The 12,455-nt window shown below is 47.2% G+C and overlaps 1 protein-coding gene across 1 annotated transcript in view; it reads left to right on the top strand.

Annotated features, from left to right (window-relative positions):
- LOC138296319 (amine sulfotransferase-like) overlaps positions 1-12,455 on the top strand; it is a 325,216-nt gene that overhangs the window by 94,213 nt on the left and 218,548 nt on the right. The window lies entirely within an intron of this gene.

Raw genomic sequence — 12,455 nt, 5'->3', positions numbered from 1 at the left:
GGCCTGACTGAGATATGTTCTCATCCGAGATCAAATACGATATTTGATATTTAATTGCAACAGTGATTTCCAAAATTGTCAATACATGTCTGAAATATGTATGGTTTGGGGCGGGGGGAGGGTAGGTGCAGTTGAACTCTTTCCATCACTCTTCCTGTTTAGGTGATAGGCGAATCAGATTGGTGAATTCAGCGTTAACTCAAAATGGCGGCATACTTCTGCTAATAGTTTAGTAGTAGTCAATATTTCAATCTGAATTATTCAGCACGCAATCTTTCTCTCTTAACCAGTTGTACTTGTAGCTAGCTGGAAGCTTTTACAACTGAAAGTACTCGTCCGATGTAGTGGAGACTGAACACGTTTATTATTCTTGCTTGGTAAAAGGGAATCACGTGTGAGTATGGGAGTTGTAGATGAGCAAGCAACAAAAAAAAAACACTGAAGCTGTTGTGAGAAGGTGGGGAGGGAAGTATGCCTAGGGTGCAAATGAGTGCATGTACAGGGGCTCTGCCTAGCTCGATGGAGGGCACCCCTGGAACAGTGCAGGTAATTAATGGTATATTAGAACATTGGAACTTGGCGCTCCATTGAAAACAATGGAGTGCTGCAGGCTTTTACTGGCAGGTAAAAGCCCACAGCGCCAACATTCCAATGTTCTCTTTGTTCACAGCAAGAGCTGTGAACAAAGCCTCAGGAGCCCGAGGGGATTTTGATCCCCTCGGGCTTTGTGAGGAATTTGTTTTATGTAATAGAACATTCTGCCCTGAGTGGCAGAATGTTCTAATAGCCTTAGAACCCGCCGTAGCGGGCTCTACCGGCTATTAAAGGCCCTCTCCCTTGTTAAATGCCCTCGCCTTCGGCTCGGGCATTTAACGCGGGAGCGGGCCTTTAATAGCCGGCGGGTTCTAAGGCTATATTGGAAGGAACTCTAGCACAGTGCTGCCCACCATGGCATAATGTTTGCCTTGACACAACCATGGTAACGCTTGGCATATTATAAACTTCTCTGGCTCTTCGTTTCTTACCCGATATACTCCTGTCCAAGGTATAAGCGTGAATATAATCCTTACAAAATATTGGGGGATCAGTGGACGAATGCTGGTCACTTGTGGAATTATGATGGTACTGTGTGTCATGCCTTCCATAACACTTTGGTGTCTACCCATAGTATAATGCAGCCCATGCCACAATGGTGGTAATTCTGGACATATTGTGGGTTTCTATGGCCTCTGTCTTAATAGTGCTCATTCCTGATGGAATCATTAAAATCAATACAATATTACTTCCAAGTTCACGAGGACCACGATGGATAATCGGCTGCTAAGAAATAAATGCTCAAAGGACATACATCATAATAACAAGTAAAAACAACGATAAAAAGAAGAAGAAAGACATAGAGGCATATTTAAGAAACGTGGTGCTGCACACAGTGCAGCACCACATTTCTTTCACCCTTTAGCGCCCCCCTACTGACATCATGTGTGCGCTGCATTTAAAATACATGCACCATGGCGCAAGGTAGGGGGCAATAGCATAATTTTGGTTGACCCTATTGATCTACTCTGCAGGAGTAGTGCCAAGATTTTGGCACTACTCCTGCAGAGTACGTAGGGTTCCATTACCTTCAATGGCATGCCCCTTTTTAATGCCTGCTCTGAGCAGGCGTTAAAAGTGGTGAAAAAAATTACACAGGTAAATCTGTTAGATTTCCTTGCACCTTTTTTCGGCCCCCCTAACCGGGGAATGCCCCCTTTACATACATTATACCTGACGCAGGTATAATGTAGCGGAAAGGGTTACAAAGTAGTGCAATGCATGCATTGCACCATTTTGTCAATATGGTGCAGCGTTTTTTGCCTTCTAACGCCACATTAGCATAAAAAAATGATTCTAATGAGGCATTGGAATGGCGTTGGGGCTCTTAAATATGCCCCATAGTATTTAAACTGCATGCTTTGCCACCAGTGCACAGTCCAATACTGAGGCCTGTCCCCATTGCCTAAAGTTAAAGGGCTTTTAATACCTAAAACGCTGGCTTTTACCCCCAGCCTGAGTTCCAAGGCTAGATCCATGGCAACGGGGCCTGGGTAAAGTGCAATTAATTAAGGTGCTTTTAATGCCTAAAACGCTGGCTTTGCCTCCACTGTGAGTTCCAAGGCTAGGCCCATGGCAAATAAAAACAAGCATTTGCAATGTAATGGGTCTCGCATTTGCTCGAGTTAGAACTGTTACCTTTGTAAATTCCTAACTGGACTTTTCTTGCCACTTAAATTGAAAATGAAAAGAAAAACAGTTGGCATAAGTGAGCTGATTCAAAGCACCATGGCCACCATGAGCGAGAAGGAGAGAGACAAAAGGAAAAAGAAGTTCACTCGCAGTCAAACATATCAGCAGTTGTGCATTTATCCATGTAAAAGGGTCGATGTCCAACGTGGTAACCAACCCGCCCCAAGGAGGGACAAACATAAAGCATTTACTGATGATAACAAAGGATTTTTGAAAGGCATGCCCACAAACCAGTGATAGTGATGGGCGTGGTTAAAATCCCACAGATAGATTACAACAGGTCAGGGTGCTTGCGCGCTCCTAAAAAGTACTGACTAATGCAATGTTTTGAGTGCATAGTCTCCAAGGACTGTATTGTTCTTTTTGATACTAGTTGGACGTTCGAGTCTGAGGCCGGCATAATGTGCAAAATTGTATACAACCTTAATTTAAAATGAAAACAAGAAAACATAGTTTATTATCCTTTAACCTATCCTTGTTGAAGGATTTGCAGCGGTTGCTGCTGGCGGGGAGGGTGACGCTCTCCCGCCCTAGCAGAGGAGCCGCCACTGTTTAAGGGTACGCCATATTGGCGACAATCAAAATTTCGTTAACAGGAGCAGCTTTTGGAGGATAAAGAGAATGTGTGTCAGGTATTCTTTTCCGTTTGAACAAAAACAGCTTTGTTGGTATCATTAGGGTTCCACTGACCATACTAGTAGGTTTTCAAAGGGATTAATCTGAATCAAAGACCCATTAACTGCTTTTTGCCAGAAGGTGACGAGAGATGGGCAGGACCCCTGGTTTGTACGGTGTTGTGGCCCAGGCACCATGTGCCATTTTCTTTGAGACTTGTGCATCTTGTTCACTTGATATTAGTTTTGCTTGCTTAGTCAACAGTTTTGAGACTACAGATACTGGAAGGCCATTTAACCAAATCTCTCGGGCCTCCAATATAGCCAATGAGAAGTTTAGGTACTTAAGCCAGCCTGTCCAGCGGGTTGTTTATTACTTCCCAGATTAAGGGCCAGATATACGAAGCCTTTTACTGGTCGCAAATGTCCAGATGGGCCGTTTGCGACCAGTAAAATGCTTTTTAGTATGAACCATCCCTATTTTGCGAGTCTGTAACTTACTACAGACTCGCAAGATAGGGTTTGCGACTTGCTATTAGGTTGGGGCATGCCAAGGGCACCCCTTCCTAATAGCAAGTCACACTGGTATGTAGGAATGTTTTGCGACCGGAAATGCAGTTGCAAAACATTCAGTTATCACCAACTTCAAGTTGGTGGTAAGCCATTCGCAATTTGGAAGGGGTCCCCAAGGGATCCCTTCCCCTTTGCGAATGAGGGTGCAAATTATGTTTTTTCTCAAGCTCCTTTTATTGGAAGTTAGAGATGCAGAACAGCAGCAATAAGCATACGTGGCTCAACAATCAAGAGGCAGAGCATGACGCTAGTTACAAAGATAGGTTGAAAGCAACATTATGAAACAGGCGGGTAAGACCGTCATATATCATGATAACAAAGCCTGCCTCTTATCTACGGTGGCAGACTTTGTTATGGCTTATCTATGGTGGGCTAGGAGAGGATGACAGATTTTGCAAAAGCTCACATCCGTGCCAGATAATTTATGACTAAGTTGCTCTAGTGCCATGACCTGTGAGAGGCGTGTGATCCACTGCGGCAGGCAAGGCAGGGATTGTTGTTTCCAGGCTAGGGCAATCAGATGATGCGCTATATGCAGCATGTAACTGGTGAGTATCCAATCTGCACAGGTCATACCGGTCAAGCCCTGTGGTCGTAGAACGAAGATAACTACGTGAGGGGTAGTGGGAATAGGGTAGCCTAAGACATTCTAAATGTGACTGAGGATTTCTTTCCAGAAGATTCAAAACGGGGGACATGTCCCTCACGTATGGATAAAGTCACCATCAGCCTGTGCACATCTCCAGCAAAGCGAGGAGGTTCCGGGTAGATAGTTGCCAGCTGGGAGGGAGTAAAGTACCATTGGTACATGAGTTTATAGGCCGATTCCATCAAAGAGAGACCACGGTATATTTTCGGAAGTTTGTTCCAAAAGTGTCCCATTGCTTAAGCTGAATGCCTACTGCCAGGTCTCTGTTCCATTGAGATTGGTATGTGTGTGGGGGCATGCTTGTGGAGTGTTGGAGAGTGCAGTAAGTGTTGGAAATGAGTCCCTTTGTCCCGCCATATGTCTAAAACAATGTCTGGAATGGATTAGAGGGGCGTATCATCACCGGATAAATTGCGGGGTGGAGCACCAAATTTCACAAATGTAGATACTCCAGCCGAGCCCTGTCTGGGAGGCCATATTCTTCTCTGCATTGCTCAAAAGTTTTAAATTCAGTGCCTTGGAAGAGATCTCTCAGTGTCCTGCAGTCTTTGTCAGTCCATGCCTGAAAGGCTTGGGGGGAGAGCGCTGGTGTAAATGCTGGGTTGTGGCTATCACAGTGTCGAGGGAGGGAAACACCACACTCTAATGCAAGCCTATCCCAGATTTCAAGCACCATCCGAGTCGGAATTGCTGCATATGCGCTGCGGGGACGGACATGCCTAGCAAGCCATGCCAGGTCCCACAGGAGTCTACAAGCCACAGCCCTATCCATGCGAAACCAATGGCATTCACTTTCACATTCCACCCAGGTAGATATAAAACGCAGATGTGCAGACCAGTAGTATTCTAAGAGATTTGGAGAGGCAATACCCACCCACCCCATCTCTCAGTTGCGTCAGAAGTTTGGAGAAGATCCAAGGTTTCTTTGCAAACATTTTTGAGGGGCAGGCAGTGGTCCCACGACCCACTGCCTACTCTTAAAAAATGAAAAGAAAACTTTTCATTTTTCTTTTTGCAATGCATCCTGTTTTTCTTTAAGGAAAATGAGCTGCATTATAAAAATTGCTACCTGCCTTATGAATATTGATGAGGCTGGTCCGTTTGCGACCCACTATGAATCATTAAATGTGTCTGAGACACATGAGTACATTGCAGTTTGCGATTTTCTAATTGTAAATCAGAAAGATTCACAATTAGGAAATCGCAATCTGGATTCTTCGCACATCTGGCCCTAAATTTATTAGAGTGATTTTTTTCTCGCCTGCTTGGCTTTGAGGCAGCAGGCTTGGAACTCTGCCTTCAATATCAAATGCTGTGAAAACAGCTAAAGTTCTTGGTGGATTTGGGCATGCAATGTGCAATTAGGCAGGGAAAAAAACCTTCTAGAACAGGTTGACTGTTCCCTGTCCAGCCAAATTGGCCATATTTTCTCTAAATGCTATTTCGCCACAGGGGATGGGGGTAGTAGTTTGCAACCCATCACCTTAGAAGCGGCCGTAAGTCAGGGTTTGCCATTGATTTCTGTAACTTGAGAAATGTCCATTCCAAGGAGTTTGCTACTGTCTGTTGGGCATGGACTTGCTGTGCGATGCGCCCCGTATGATCCAACCATACCTCCAGGTATTTATACCTGACAACAACTTTGATGGCACTCACCTAGATGGACCATGCTCCCCTTTTTCCTCAGTTTGTGTGAAATTATCATCACTGTGGTCTTTGCCACATTTATATTCAGTTTGTTTGCTCAACAGTAGTTGGTGAGTGCATTAAAGAGTCTCTGTAATCCTATTTGTGTAAAATCAAAAAGATCTGTATCATCTGCATTCTGGAGTGATTGGATTCTGGCACTGGCAATCTTTGATAGAAATGCACCCTCCTTCTTGAGGTGTTCCGTTAGATCAGCCAAGTAAAGATCAAATAATGAAAGCGATAGAATGCAGCCTTGCTTTAGGCCCTTATTTGTCATGATTTTTGCCATGGTGGCCCATCCTGCGCTGACTTTTATTTTTGACCAAGTGTTGGAATGTAAAGCTATAATTGCTTTCAGTAAGTTGGGAGGGATGCCCCATGCGTTTAGCTTTGACCAGCGTCTTATTCTTGAGTCCGTGTCAGAGGCAGTTTGAAAATCTATAAAGCGGGCTTAGAGGGCCTTACCCTTGGAGGTGATGGCTACTTCACTCAGGTAGGAGATGCAGGTGAGGTTGTCTTCAATGTAGCAGTCCTTTTAAAAACCTCTTTGGCTTGGGGGGAATTAGGTTTTTTCTGCTGCCCAGGATTGTAGCTCCCTATTTAAAATGCTCAACTAACACTTCCCTTCCGTATCACAGAGTGCAATCAGGCGATAATTCCCCAGGCATGATCAATAGTCTTTTTTATGTCAGGGAACCAGTAGTGAGCCTCTCCATGACTCTGGGATGGTTGGCCCCAGTAAGTATTCTTCAAACGGGGGGCCATTACCAAAGCCCATCAAGTTGGGGCCCATTAATATATTGCGGCTGGGAAGCCACTTGGACCTGGAGCTCACTTGGGCATATGCCTTTGATGGCTGTCAGCACTTGGTCTGGGCTTATTTATGTCTTGTCAGCATAGTACAGGCTTAGTGATGGCATTAACACGTTGGTGCCCTGTTGGGGAGCTTCAATCTTGGTGCCATCATGTTGGCTGTGATCGCCTGATGTTTTGAGGTTGAGCTGTTATCGATCCATAGCCAGAATTTTCTTTGGTCTCTAGATTTTATTATTGTATGTGATGCTACCTACCTTCTGGCTGCCTTCTCCCATTTTTGGGCGTATAGAAATTTCCTGTATTTTGTCCTTATTGTTACACCTATGCAACCACCTATTCTCCCCTTTATCATGGCTGAGGTTTTTCAGACCTTTATTTAATTGTAATTTTAGGGCTGCTTTTACATTCCGGTTATGTTTCCTATTTGTTGTGGGAGGTTTACTGTCCTTAAGTTTCTTGCCACTGGCCTGCTTCATGGGAACTCCTTCATTCTTCCTTAGGTGGATGGCCAGAGACCCTCAAAGATTGAAATTGCAATTTCCTTGCTTGTTTTCAACGGTTCATCTCGAAACTGATCCACTCAGGCCCCGTGCCCCTCTTGGTCCTCCATGTTCAGTTTTATTCTATTAATGGGTTTGAGGTCTTCTTGCCTTCCAATGAGACTTATTTTAGGTCGACCGAGTCCTATAACTAGTGCTTTACATTTGAGGATGATTACATGATCACTTGCCAACATCAAGATAACTTCAAATTTGCTTATATGCTGAAAGTGGACTAGGGACACCCACATGTAATCCAGAGTTCCCATCCTAAAACATGAAGTGTGTGTATAGGCAGCCGAGGGGTACAAAACAAACCTGCCATTTCACATGTGGAGACCTAGCTGATTTAGGGAGGTGGCTAAGTGCTTTATCTTGCTTGTTCCCCCTATGGTATTGCATTTTGATTGGGAGTTTGGCCCAAATTACATTGTCAAGATCTGTAAGGGTATTATTTCATTCTACACACAATAAATTGGCATTAAAAAAATCCCATAATGATGACCCACGTTGCCTCTGGATGCAATGTTGTTAAATTTGTCAGTATTGGGAGCAATATTGTCAAGGTTGACTTCCTTCTTGACTGGCGGGTGATGGTAGATGAACCCTATGATGAAGGAAAGCCTGGTGGACAGGGATACCATGAGGATGATATAATCACCTTTACCTGCATTAAGCACAGTTGTTGTGGCCATTAGCTCATTTTTCACGTAGATTGACACGCCTCCAGAGGAATGCCTCCCTACCTGTGATGCTGTTGCTCAAGCTTCATATGCTGTGAAGTTGTGCCAAGGGGATGTTTTTTGGAGTGCTACGATGTCATGTCTTATCAGCTCTTCAATCGCAGCATTCTTCACTTTGGACTCAGTTAGAGCTCTAATGTAACAAAAACTGATTTTCAGGGTAGTCTGTGTTGTCTCAGTCTTGTTGTCTGAGTTCCATGTGTTAGGACTGGGTGCTCAGTGCTCCTGGTAACCAGGGCCAGTCCATGGTTTTTGTTTGCTGTGCTGAGCAGCAGCGCCCGTCCCCTGTTCTGCTTGTCATTATGATTAGCTCCCCTCCTAGGACTTCTGGGATCTGCTTCCCCTTTTAATGCCCCTCAGTACTGAATCGCTTGTGTTCTTTTGCCTTCCTTTTCCTTCCAGTTCAAGGATTAGTGCCTTGTTGGCATTTACTGCTGGTTTTAAGAGAAAAACAGGGTATTTAGTAGCCAATATTTATCTGAGTAAAAGAAGACCAAAACAACAAAAATCCACCATCCACAAGTAACAATACGAATTGGGATCATTACAACATTGGCGGTAAAAGCCGTTTACTGCCGTGCAGAAGACTGCCAACAAACCGCCGCAGCCGCAGAATTCTGCCACGGTCATTATGACCCAAAGGCCGGAATCCGCCAAAATCCAGACACCCACACAAGTCCGCCACACCAAAGGTCAGTGATAAAACGGCGATAAGAAATCCTCCACTGTCACGCCAACAGGAATACGCCCACATTATCACGACCCATGAATCCACACGGCGGTCTTTCAACCGCGGTATTCCATTGGCGGTACACACTGCCGCGCTTAAAATACACACACTTTTACAAAACACATCCACATTCTGCAATTCGAAATACACACACCTGATACACATACACACACCACTCCCACACACCCAAAACAATGTAAAACACCCACCCACATTACCCACAAACCCCTACTACCACAATTGCGACTGAGAGGCCAGAGAGAGACACCACCAGAAACAACACTAGCATCCACAGGCACTCAACACAATCACCCACATAACATCCATGCACCTCACACAACACACCATAAAATATCACCCCACACATCACAACACACACCACCCCACACATCACCCACACCACCCCATGGCACGGCAAAGACACCCCAGGTTCCCTGAGGAGGAGCTCAGGGTCATGGTGGAGGAAATCATCCGGGTAGAGCCACAGCTATTCGGATCACAGGTGCAGCACACCTCCATAGCTAGGAAGATGGAGCTATGGCGAAGAATCGTGGACAGGGTCAACGCAGTGGGACAGCACCCAAGAAATAGGGATGACATTAGGAAGAGTTGGAACGACCTACGGGGGAAGGTGCATTCCGTGGTCTCAAGACACCACATCGCGGTACAGAGGACTGGCGGTGGACCCCCACCTCGTCCCCCACAACTAACAACATGGGAGAAGCAGGTCTTGGCTATTCTGCATCCTGAGGGCCTCGCAGGAGTAGCTGGAGGAATGGACTCTGGTAAGTCAAATCTTTACTACTATATCCCCCACCCTACCTGCATGCCATCACATACCCCACCTCGCACTCACCCCATCATTCCTATTCCTCACATATGTCCCAATATCACAAACCACCCATCCCAACACCAAGCCCTGCATGCAACACCAAAGCATGGACACCCATCACCAAAACATGGCCACTTCATATACCCATACACCCCCCTAACCCATCATCACACAAGGTCCTACACAGGAATGCAAGCACTGGGGTACATTGTCACCCACCTTTTGCACACCATGGCACACACAGATGCAATAATCATGCTTTTACCCCCCCCCCCCCCTGCAGGACCCCTACCCAACGTCACCGGACAGGAGGGTCCAGACATGTCCACTCCACCCACAGAAGAGGCCCACAGTGAAGACAGCAGCCCTGTCCAACTGGATCTAGACGACCAGCCTGGCCCATCTGGGACCTCGGGACAGTCGGTTCCCCTCACACTGGGCCAAGCCACTACAGGGCTTCCCCCCTCTGGAAACACCAGCACAGCACCCACCCAGCGGGCCCATACCTCTGTCCCCAGGACACGTCAATCAGCAGTGTGTCCACCACTACAGGGTACCCAGGCTAACCTACCACCCCAACAACAACAGGGACCTGGGGGCAGTGGCAGTGGGCACACGGTTCAGGGGACAAAGGCCCAGGAACACAGGGAAACTGGGAGGGCTGCTGTGCGACAGGGGGAGGACAAGCCCAGGGAACCCACTCTCCACAAGGCCCTCTCCAACATCATGGGAGCCTACCACCATTCCCAGGAGACAATGGCAATGGTACTGGCCAAGTTTCAGGAGACCCAGCGGCTGCAGGAGGAACAGACAGTATTTGGGCTTCAGGGAGGAACAGTATTTGGGCTTCAGGGAGGAACTCAAATCCATCAATTCCACCCTGGGCACCATTGTAGGGGTGCTGAAGGAACTTGTCAACACTCGGAAGAATACTGTGGCACAACAAGGGGCCCCTGACCCTAGCCTGGACGATGAACTGCCCACCACCTCCTCCGGCGCTAGTGGACAGGAGGCACCGCCACAAGACCACCACACCAGCACCCCACCCCCTGCAGAGGGAGAACCACCCCGCAAACGGTCCCTGAGATCCAGGACAAAGACCCAGAATGATGCCAGGACCCCGCCAAGAAATGAGACCACCCGGATTGTCATCCATTTGTCCCACCTTGTCACCCTGTCCATCCTTAAACTGCCCCAGCTCCACTTCCTATGCCCCTTTGGACAATGCACCTGTGAGACTAATAGACTGGACTCTGCCATGGACATTCCTTCACCATCACCCCTCACCATTTTACAACCCCCTCCAATATTGAGCACTTAAATAAACTCCCTTAAAGCACAAAACAATCTGGAGTCTGTGAAATAGTGTATTAGCAATTACAGTGCCAAAATGCTCTTTCAAAGGCAAAGTCAACATACCTATGTCACACAGCTCTAGTCCATGAGGAAACAAAGCAGATGTCACACAGTGGGACCCACATCTGTGAAATCGTAAGGGGAAAGTGAAAACTCAGTGACCATACACTGGGTGAAAATGACAGACAGTAGAGAGGTAGTAGATTTAAATTAGATGTAGCAGGCAGGTTTGTCTTCTTACCTGTGTCTCACTGGAAGTATTGCAGGATCACCGTGTTCCTGTTGTCGATGTCCTCTTCTTCTGCTTCCTCGTCTTCACTGTCCACAGGCTCCAAAGCTGCCACAACACCTCCATCTCGACCATCCTCCTGCAGAAAAGGCACCTGTCGTCGCAAAGCCAAGTTGTGAAGCATACAGCAGGCCACGATGATCTGGCACACCTTCTTTGGTGAGTAGAATAGGGATCCACCTGTCATATGGAGGCACTGGAACCTGGCCTTCAGGAGGCCGATGGTCCGCTCTATAATCCTCCTAGTTTGCCCATGGGCCTCATTGTAGCGTTCCTCTGCCTTTGTCCTGGGATTCCTCACTGGGGTCAGTAGCCATGACAGGTGGGGGTAACCAGAGTCACCTGCAAATGGTGAGGGACAACTGTTAGACACACACTGACTGATAGGGACATCCACAGACCCAGACAACTATTCCCACTGATTTGGGTCCAGGTGCTCACCTAATAGCCACACCCTGGGCCATATTTATACTTTTTGACGCAAAACTGCGCTAACGCAGTTTTGCGTCAAAAAATTAGCGCCGGCTAACGCCATTCTGAAGCGCCATGCGGGCGCCGTATTTAATCAATGACGTTAGCTGGCGTTAGCCGCCGGCGCTGCCTGGTGTGCGTGGAAAAAAACGACGTACACCAGGCAGCGCCGGCGTAGGGGGATATGGAGCTTGGGCGTCAAAAAATGGGGCAAGTCAGGCTGAGGCCAATTTTTCGCCTCAACCCGATTTGCGCCATTTTTTCCGACTCCCAACCCCCATAGAAATGACTCCTGTCTTAGCAAAGACAGGAGTCATGCCCCCTTGCCCAATGGCCATGCCCAGGGGACTTCTGTCCCCTGGGCATGGTCATTGGGCATAGTGGCATGTTGGGGGGCACAAATCAGGCCCCCCTATGCCACAAAAATAATTTAAAAAAAATACTTACCTGAACTTACCTTAATGTCCCTGGGATGGGTCCCTCCAGCCTTGGGTGTCCTCCTGGGGTGGGCAAGGGTGATAGGGGGTGTCCCTGGGGGCATGGGAGGGCACCTCTGGGCTCCTTCCGAGCCCACAGGTCCCTTAACGCCTGCCTTTTCCAGGCGCTAAAAAACGGCGCAAAAGCGGCCGTACGTCATTTTTTTTGACCCACCCACTCCCGGGCGTGAATTTTGCCCGGGAGTGTAAATACGGCGCACATGCCTCGGAGTCAATTTTTTAGATGGGAACGCCTACCTTGCATCTCATTAACGCAAAGTAGGTGTCCACGCAAAAAAATGACGCAAACTCCATGGACTTTGGCGCTAGACGCGTCTAACGCCAAAGTATAAATATGGAGTTCGTTTTGCGTCGGAATTGCGTCAAAAAAA

The sequence above is a fragment of the Pleurodeles waltl genome, chromosome 5 (genome assembly GCF_031143425.1).
Source record: "Pleurodeles waltl isolate 20211129_DDA chromosome 5, aPleWal1.hap1.20221129, whole genome shotgun sequence".
In the NCBI taxonomy this organism is placed as follows: domain Eukaryota; kingdom Metazoa; phylum Chordata; class Amphibia; order Caudata; family Salamandridae; genus Pleurodeles; species Pleurodeles waltl.
Note: the sequence above shows the minus strand (reverse complement) of the source record. Positions and strands in the feature narration are given on the sequence as shown.